General features: G+C 41.1%; 1 protein-coding gene across 13 annotated transcripts in view; it reads right to left on the bottom strand.

The window, feature by feature from the left end:
* Nucleotides 1-10,000, bottom strand: part of ZNF536 (zinc finger protein 536) — a 619,087-nt gene that overhangs the window by 448,905 nt on the left and 160,182 nt on the right. For all 13 annotated transcript variants that reach the window (XM_043986055.1, XM_043986058.1, XM_043986053.1 and 10 more), the window contains one exon: nt 9,641-9,757. The gene's annotated coding sequence lies outside the window, so the exon portion shown is untranslated. The remainder of the gene's footprint in view (nt 1-9,640; nt 9,758-10,000) is intronic.

Here is a 10,000-nt window from a genome sequence, read left to right as displayed (position 1 = left end):
TCTGGGCATATCTAGCCAAGGTCAAACAAATAAACAGTAAGCTAGAGAAGGCAGTCAGTACTAAAAGTCACAGAATTTGAGAGTTGGAAGGGATGTCACAGAGGACATCTAGTCTAACCCATACCTGAAAAAGAATCCTCTCTAACACACATACAGCCAAGGATCACTCAGCCTTTGCTCTCCTCTTGAGGGGGATCTCAAGACAACAAAAAAGACAATAAATACTTATCAAGCACCTACTGTGTCAAAGAAGGTACTTGGGAGGTAAAGAAAAAATAAAAGCCCCTCCCTTCAAGGAGCTTAAATTCTACCACCTGGATATGACATATACACAGATACGTATTCTATATGAGATATACATATGTATACACACACACAAGTGTTTGTAAGATATTATATTTACACAGATAAATAGATATAGTGTACATATATAGATAAGGGGGCAGCTGGGTGGTTCAATGGTTAGATCATTGGACTTTAAATAAGAAAAATTCATCTTCCTGAGTTCAAATCCGACTTCAGACACTAGCTGTGTGACCCTGGACAAGTCATTTAACCCTATTTGCCTCAGTTCCTCATCTATAAAATTAACTAGAGAAGGAAATGACAAAACCTTCCAGTTTCTTTGCCAAGAAAACTCCGAATGGGGTCATGAAGATTTGGACACAATTGAAATGAATGAAAACCAAAAAATAATACACAGATCAATATATATGTATATACATATACACACTTCTTCGAATGATGTTGTACATATGTGTATGTATTTGCAAGGTCATTTGAGGAAGAAGAGAAGACTAACAGTTGAGGAGAACAAGAAAGGCTTCCTATAGGAGGTGGTCCCTGAGTTGATTCTTGAAGGAAGGTAGGGCTTCTAGAAAGCTAAAGGTGAGGAAGATGTGAACTCTAGGTGTGCAGGCCCAGTGGAAACAAAAGATGGAGTGACGAATTGGGGGAATAGCAGGTGGGCCAATTTGGCAGGACTAGAGAGAATATGAAGAGAAATAATGTGAGCTAAGTCTGGGAGACTGGCACGAGACAGGCTATGGAGGGTTTTAAGTGCCAAGTTGAGGAGTGTGTATTCTTATCTTAAAGGCCACAGTAAACTACCCAAGCTCCTTGAGCAGGACAGTAAGACAGACATGTGAGAAGACAGGAGGGATTATAATCAGGGAGACACCCATGAGAAGTGATGATGGTCTCAATGAGATGGTAACTGTGTGAGTCCAGCTCAAAGAAAGGGATGGATATAAAAGATGTGGAAGGAGAATTGTTCTTACTAACACTAAACAGTTCCCTGTTTCCTGAAGGTATTATTCATCCCTCTGCTCCAAACAGTAGGATAGGACAGCCACACCTGTGGCACATCTGGCGCGATCACAGGACGGATCACTGGAAAAGGAAATGGAGATCTTCTACCACAACCTTCCTATTTTAAAGATGGGGAAACCGAGTCCAAAAGTGGAGGAGTGGTTTACCCAAGGTTACATACCTTAATAAGAGGGAGAGTCAGGATTTGAATCCATATCCTCTGACAATAAATCTACTGTTAAGTGGAAAGATCATACTGAACTGACCTGATTTGGCTTACAACTGTGAGAACAGACACTGAGGCAGGGAGACCTTGTCCAAGCAGCCTCCAAGATGCTTAGGGAGCCACAAAAAGGGAAAGACTCCCTGATCAAGGAATCTTTAAAATAACTCTAAAAAAAAATAAATAAATGAAAACTCTACTGCCTTGGAATTTAAATTTCCAGCCCAGGTAGGGAAGAGATATCAGGAAGAAAAATATGTTCACTAAGAGGTTCGGTGTCATGGATCCATGCAAAATTGCCAATATGAGTTTCATTTTCTTTTGAAAATAAATATGACTAGGGTCAAGAACGGTTTAGATAAACGTTTGCATGTTAATCTTTGCAGGAATTATTGTGCAAAATTTATGGGTCATCGCCAACAATTACAAGCACATATTAGGCACCGACTACATGCAGGGTACAGGGCAGGATTCTGGGATAATCTTAATCCCTTACATCTACAGAGTTCTTTATTCTTTTCAAGGCAATTTCACATCTATTACTTTGTCTGCAGCATCAGAGGAGAGTGCCAAAATTGGAATAGAGTTGACTCTCATGCTCACAGTCCTTGCTTTAAAAATTTGAGGACCTGTAGTTATGCCAAGCAGAATATCACATAAGGAATCAACATATCATTTGATGAGAAGGACCAGAGACCCTTGGTCTGTGGCTATAGCTTTAAAGTTTGTATGAAAGCCAGTCTCACTACCCAATTACACTTGTAACTTGTTTGGGGCAGATATTTTGAATTTGGATCATAATAGCAACCACAGAAACAATAAAAATAGCATTTACATAGTGATTGAAGGTTTGAAAATTGCTTTACAAATATCATATCATTTGATCTTCACAACTCTGGGGGGTAGTTGCTATTATTATTCCCATTTTAAGTAAGAGGGCACTGGGGCAGACAGAAGTGAAATGATTTGCCTAGGATCACACAGCTGGTAAGTGTCTGAAACAAGATTTGAACTTGGGTTATTCCTGACTGCAGGTCCAGCACTCTATCCACCCTACCACCTTAAAAGGAAACACTCCTCTAGAGGGCTCATAGATTTAAAACTGGAAGGTACTTCCTCATTTTATAGATGAAGAAACCAAGGCCTAGAGAAAGTAAATCACTTGGGAGGGTCACCCAAGTAATAAGTGGCAGAGTCAATTTTCAAACTCAGATTATTTTTGAACTCCAAATTCAATAATCTTTCCACCATATTATGGTGCCTCCAATAATATCCCAAATCTCAATGCATTTAACGTGTGTGTGTGTGTGTGTTGTGTGTGTGTGTGTGTGTGTGTGTGTGTGTGTGTGAGAGAGAGAGAGAGAGAGAGAGAGAGAGAGAGAGAGAGAGAGGCAATTGGTATTAAGTGACTTGCCCAGGGTCACAGAGCTAGTAAGTGTCAAGGGTCTGAGACCGGATTTGAACCCAGGTCCTCCTGAATCCAGGGCTGGTGCTCTATCCACTGCACCACCTAGCTGTCCCCTACATTTAACATTTGACAGCTACTGTATACAAAGCCCTGGGCTAACCTAAAGAAATCTTCAAATTTAAAATTCAGTTAGTCAGTTAATCAATCAGGAAGTATTTGTTCAGGGTCTCCTATATTGTCAGGCTTCCTGGTTGGCACTGTGACTAATGCAAAGAAGCATGGGACAGAGTAGTTCTCCGCATCTGTCAAATGTTGTATCAATGAAGCATCATGTGATCGGGGCATTTATGGAATTCAAATTTGGACATATCAAAATTAAAGAAATAGGAGGTATCTTGGGCCACAGCAATGGCTGGATGAGATGGCAAGGTTTAACTAAGAGAAAACAAGCCCAGTTACAAACCAGATTAACAACCTACCATGGAATAGATTTGTTCAGTGACCCTATTCTACCTGCTAGACAACTTTCTTATCAGTATTAACAGTTAAATAATGGCAACTGTTTCAGAATCCATATTGCCCTGTATCGAATGGGAGTTCACATCCTTCCAGATACCATTGTTAACAAGATGGAAGTTCACTGATTTACAGAGTTATCCAATTAAAGAGAGCAGCCCTACCATCTATACCTTTTCTGTGCCACTATGGGGCCATGGACCTATGGACCTATAAGAATGAAGGGGGAAGAGCAGGAGAATGAATACAAGGCACATTCTAGAGATATTTTAATTAGCTTTGATGACTTGATAGACAGGGAAGCTAGGTGTAGCCTGGCCTCCATTTCAAAGCAGATGGCACTTTGCAAAGCAGAAACCAGCTTTGAAAAGTCCAGAAAGTTTTCTCAGTGTAGAAAACAGTTCATAACCAAACTTCTTTTAAAACAAAGCTACAAGAAGATCCCAAAGTAAGCCATGCAACAAACCGCTGTGGATTTGGGCATCTAAAATTTTCTCTAGCCTTTCAAAATGACAGGTATTGTGTCACCAGAAATAGTATTTCACATTGAAATCATGACGATGATGATCTCATGTGTGTACAGGGTATCCCAAAAGTCTTAGAGTAGTTTTAAGCTATTCAAGTTCTTTGAGCTATTAAGGCATAAAATGGCACTAAAACTCTTGGAACCCCAGATAGTGCTTTAACATTTAGAAAGCACTTTCCTCACAACGGCCCTGTGAATTAGGTGTCAGGATTTTTACCCTGGTTTCAGAGATGAGCAAACCGGGACCCCTGGAGGTTTCACTGTGTTCTGAAGATCACAAATCAGAGAATATCAGAGATGGGGAAAGCACCTCCGAGGTCACTGAATCCAATATATAACATCCCTGAAGAGCAGTCTTCTAACTCTTACTTGAAAATTTCCCCTGAAAAGGAACCCACAAACAAAACAACAACTGAAAACAAATTTGGTGCGTCCAGTGGGGAATGGATACATATACTGTGGTATATGAGAGAATCAAGAGAGAACTGACCTCAAAGCCTGGAAGACCTGAGTTTCAAATCTACCTCTGACATCTACTGGCTGTATGACATCAGGCAAGACACAGCTTCTCACCTTAAGACTATAAATTTCAGAGAAGGTACCAATCTGCCCTAGTGGCAGGAGTTTCCTTACTTAAGCATTTCTTATATCAATAAATCACAGGTTCAGTCCCTTTCCTTATATGAATTTTATAGACTATCATCTTGCCATAAAAACAACCAATCTAAGAAATTCAGAGAGAGGATGGGAAGATTTGCATGAACAGATTAAGACTGAAGTGAGAAAAATCAGAAGAATGATGTGTACAAGGATTACCATATTATAAATGAATACAAGATTAGAAGGCAGTCAAACTGGTCAATTATAACATTTTCCTCAGTCCTAGAAAGAGAGGATGAAACACACCTCCCTCCTCACAGTACTGAGGTGGAAGACTACAGATGTGAAGTGTGTTTATACCATCAGATCTCATAATTACATCCACTGGTTTTGACTAAATATGCTGGGTTTTTGGTTACAAAGAAAATTTCACTGTGTGTTTGAGGGTGGGTGGAACCTAAGAAGGAAAGACTGACATCAAAACAAATGATAATGAAATTATAAAAAGAAAAGGAACCCACTATCTCCCTAGACAATCTATTCTATTTCTGGGTGACTGATTATTAGTAAGTTTTCCCTGATGTTGAGCGTGCAACCTCTACATTCAGTTGTTCATGACTCTTCCCTTTGGGACCAAGTAGACCAAATCTAATTGCTCTTCCATATGAAAGGCTTTTAAATTACTTGAATAACAATAATAATAGCTAGTATTTACATGGCAGTTTAAGGTTGCAAGGCGCTTTACATAAGATATCTCAGCTAATCTTTACAACAACCTAGCAAGGTAGATATTATCCCATTTTATAGATGAGAAAATTGAGGCTTAGAGAAGTTAATTGACTTAACCAAGGTCAAACAGCTGGTATATGTCTGATGCTGCATTTGAACTCAGGTCTTCCTGACTCCATGTCCAGCACTCTATCTACCATATCACTTATCTGACTGCTTGAAGATAGCCATTTTGTCCCTGCCTCCTTGGGTTCTCCTTGCTTAGCCTCCTTAACCAATCCTCAGATGATAGGGTCCTTAGTCCCCTTACTTCTGTAAGACTCCTCCTTTGGTTAAACCATAGCCTGTCAGTGTCTTTCTGGGGACTCAGAAAGGCCCAACGAGTTCCCTCCTAGAAGGCTGGGATCTCTTTTGCCCCCAAACACTTTCTCTTCCTGGCAGTGAGAGCCATCTTTCCGAAGAACAACTTCTCCCAATTAAAAAGGACACCTTTTCCCAACAAATGGCCTTGGGACTCAGTAGCCCTATTCCCCAGGCTCATAGGTTAGGATGACTCTTTATTCTTTTTGTGGGTCTTAATAGACCTAGATCTTACTATTATTCTGTAGTCATTTTCTAGTCGTCTCCAAATCTTCATGACCCCATTTCAGGTTTTCTTGGCAAAGATACTAGAGTAGTTGGCCATTTCCTTTTCCTTTTCCATTTCATTTTACAGATGTTATCCAATTAAAACCCAAACAGAGTTAAATGACTTGCTTAAGGACACATAGCCAGTAAGTGTCTCAGACCAGATCTGAACTCAGGAAGATGAGTCTTACTGACTCAGGCCTGGCACTCTATCACTGTGCCACCTAGGCTGCCCTATCACACTGTATTTTCCCTCTTTTGACTACATCAGGTTTTCTGTGAATGTGTGGAAATGAGTAGTATGTCAATGTAGTTTCAGACCTCTGTGAATGGTTTGAGGATCAAATTAACCTACTTAGAAGTTACACATTTTCAACCAACTAATCACATTTTATTGCACTTCACCTAGACATCAGTACAGTGACATTAACTCTTTGGTCCCCTACAATCCATGGGGAAGTGGTCTAACTTTAGGGCCGTGAAAAGTCCACTTGCTTGTGATTATATTAAAAGAGAAAAGTTATTTTTTCCCCTTGTATCTGTCCCCTTTCTTGTTCTTCATACAAGAGAATTCATTTTTTGATATAAATCTAAGGGCCTAGTCCCAGTTCATGTGACCTAAAAACTATTCCAGGTGTAGAGGTACATTTTCTCACCCAGGAACACCTCTGCACTTTCATCAACAATCCCAAAGAGCTTCAGCTAATTGTTTTTTATCCTACAAGAGGCCTAATGTATGCCAAGGTTAAATACCTAACATTCACACCTTGGTGACAGAGAGTAGTGGAAAGGTTGGTGTAGCTTGTCCAGTCTAAGGAAGAATAAACAAATACCAAAAGTGTATTGACAAGAGTGTATTGGTGACAAGTGTGCAAGGCTGAAAGTCAGTGAACTTCCTCAGTGCCCCACAAACTTATGCGGTTTTTTATATTTAAATACTTCCCCCATCTTCTGGTTCAAGACAACAGTGACAATCAGCAAGTTAGCCCTTAACTTTCCTGTGGTTCACTTACCTCACCTGTGGAATGGGCCTGATTATTCGGTCAGTAGAACTCATTATGTTTCTCAAAAAAAATTCATCCTTCCTCCAAACATTTCTATTTCTGTTGACATCATAGCAATCTCTTCAGTCATCTAGATTTGTAACCTTGGAATCACCCCCATATCTAGTCTGTTGCCAAGTCTTGTTAACCCTATCTTTACAACATTGCTCATATCATACCATTTTTACACACAGACCTAGCCTCTACACTAGTTCAGACTCTCGTTGGTTTTAGCCTAGATCATTGTGATAGTTTCCCAACTCCAGTTTTTCTCCTCTCTTCAATGTCTTCCACAAAGTTGCTAAATTGACACTCCTAAAACAGAGATCTAACCATATAAATCCCCTACTCAAATATCTTCCTTGGCTCCCTACTATCTCTACAATAAAATACAAACCCAGCCTGCATTTAAAGCCCCCCACGGGTAAGCTCTAAAGTCATTTTATGTTATGTCAACGCATATACTCCCTACTTCAGCCAAACTAGCTTGCTATTTGATCCTCAGACACAACACCCCACCTTCTTGTCAGCACACCCCTGAACAAGTGGTCCCTATGTCTGGAATGCATCCCTCTTCACGCTCGCCTCAGAGAATGCCTTGAAAATACATCTCAGGTGACACTTTCAACATAAGGTCTTTGTGGATTCACAGCTCCGCCCCACTTATTACCACTCTCTTCTTCTTGAAATTACTTTGTATTTTCATGCTTGTGTACATGTTGTCTTCTCTCCTCCCCCTACTTTCCTCCCCACTGCCATCCATGTAATTAATGTAAGCTCCCTGAGGTCAGGGACTGTCTTGTGTTTAGCCTCCACTCAGCACAGTACCTTGCACAAAGTGTTTAATGCTGAATTAAATGCCTCTTACCCTCCCACAGCCACGAGGCCAAATGAGAGGGCTCAGGGGACATGCTCTGAGCAATATCTCCAGGTGGCATTGTTGTCACGGTCACATTTGCACCAAATGGTGCTTTTAATCCTCATCAGGCTCCCTTTCGGGTGGTCCTTTTTTCCCCCCCAAAGGTCCAGGTCCTAAAGAGAAGTTATTTCTCTCCCCCTGACTTTCTACCTTTCACATCCTAACCGGCCTACCTAAGCCCATCCATCCGAACAGGGCTACCTGCGCCTCTCTACAGCGATGCCAGACTGGTCATGTAGAAACTCCAAATATTCAGACGGCAGAATTCCTACCACAAATGTAGCAGCTAAATATTGTAAGACTCCTAACTCCCCCATCTGTGTTTTGCCTCCCAAGAGGGAAAATAATCTTCGCAGAGATTCCCTTGTCTGGCAGGCAAATTCTAAACCTTACTGGCAACCACGGCTCTGTTTTCCAAACCAAACAGCTATGGAACTGAGAGGCAGGGCTGCCTGGGATGTACCGAGGAGGGAACTAACCTCCTTCCTACTTTATTAAATCACTCTCTGAGGAAACTCTAGGCTGTGAAATAGATGAGGCTGTAATTGTTGTCCGTGTATCATTGATAATGCTAGTGTAGGGTTTGGGGAATTAACAGCAGAAGAGGATTCCCAGGTAAATTCAACAAACTTGCTGGGATGACTTACTGCTGCTGCTTGCTCTTCTTTTCTGTACTGAAGAAAACACCGATAAATAGGTTGGCTGAATAACCTCCCTGTAGTTTCAAACAGTATCTTTTCTAACTCCATTAAAGAGGGTGAAAAAGTAAACTTTCCAACTTTGGAGTCACCAGTTTAGGTTTCCTGTGGGAGCTGAAGAACAATCCCACCCCCCTTCCCTGGGTCCCACCAAATCATTATTCCTCCCCTTCCTACTATTTGGAATCTTCCTTTCATTTTTCAGGGCTCTTCCCAGTCATCCTGCCTGAACCCTGGATGGTCACAATTGGCAATAAACCAATAATATCTGATGATAACAGTGAAGCCTAAATGATAGGCACCCCTATCGACTGGCCTTGATGTCTATCTAGGGTTCTCAACAGGCGAGATTTAAATGGTTCATTTTATTTTTAACTTTCACTTTTCCACATTTCAGCAATGTCAGGCAAAGAGGTATGGTTTTACTATCAGAAAGAATCATGGTGCAGAATAATTTATGACTTCAGCTTGGGCTTTCAAAAAAGCTATTTCAAATCTTCACTTTGATTTGGCTGTATCAAAACTGCTCACAATAACAGCGGCACTTTCTTGTAACTAGACTGTGCTAGCGGTGCCTCTGGATCCTGAGCTTCCTACTTGTACCAGAAAGTAACTTTGGAAAGGAACTGAGTTGTTTAGAGAAGCAAAAACAAGAATTTTTAATTATCCCTGAGTGCCCCCCTCCCTCAAACACACAGCCAGGCCACTGCCGACCCTTCTGATCAGCCATCGAGTAGAATCCTAGCATTATGAAGTTGAAAGGGATGTCAGGGGTCATCTGGTCCAGTTCTCCCCCGGTTCATGTATCCCTTCCATAGTACGGCTGACAAGTGGCCATTCAGTTCCCTATTGGAAGACCTCTGGTGACAAGGAACTTACAGATATACAGAAGTCACCAGACAGTGGCCCGAGGGCGGTGCTGCTTGGGCCCATTTGGCATCTGAGGGTCAATTTGGTTTTGGTTTGAAAGAAGTCAAAAAAAGAGAGGAAGGATTTGAGTGAAAAACCACAATATGTCCTCGTCCGAGGGGGAGTCTTACCTTAGCAACTTAGCTGCATACTTGTCTTAAGGATCGTCAGCCTCGTGGGAGGGTTCCTCCTGAAAGGATGCAGCTGATCTAGGCACTGACAGATTGCCAGAGGTGCGTCCCAGTTCCCTATCACAAAAGAAAATATAGAAAGAAATGATGTAGAGTGAAATGTAACAAATTCACCAAATCACAGCAATATGCAGAGGTCAAGGAAATTCAACTGGAAAGGTTAAAGATGAAATCAAATCCGGTGTATGAGAATGAAAATCTATCCCAAAGCAAGGCCACCAGTGACGTGTTGTAGACAAGAAGCTAAATACTGCCTAGCTCTGGGATCTTTCATTTTCATCAGATCAATAAAAGCTTATA

The sequence above is a fragment of the Dromiciops gliroides genome, chromosome 2, assembly GCF_019393635.1.
Source record: "Dromiciops gliroides isolate mDroGli1 chromosome 2, mDroGli1.pri, whole genome shotgun sequence".
In the NCBI taxonomy this organism is placed as follows: domain Eukaryota; kingdom Metazoa; phylum Chordata; class Mammalia; order Microbiotheria; family Microbiotheriidae; genus Dromiciops; species Dromiciops gliroides.
The sequence above is the reverse complement of the archived record's forward strand: the minus strand, read 5'-3'. Positions and strand labels throughout refer to the sequence as shown.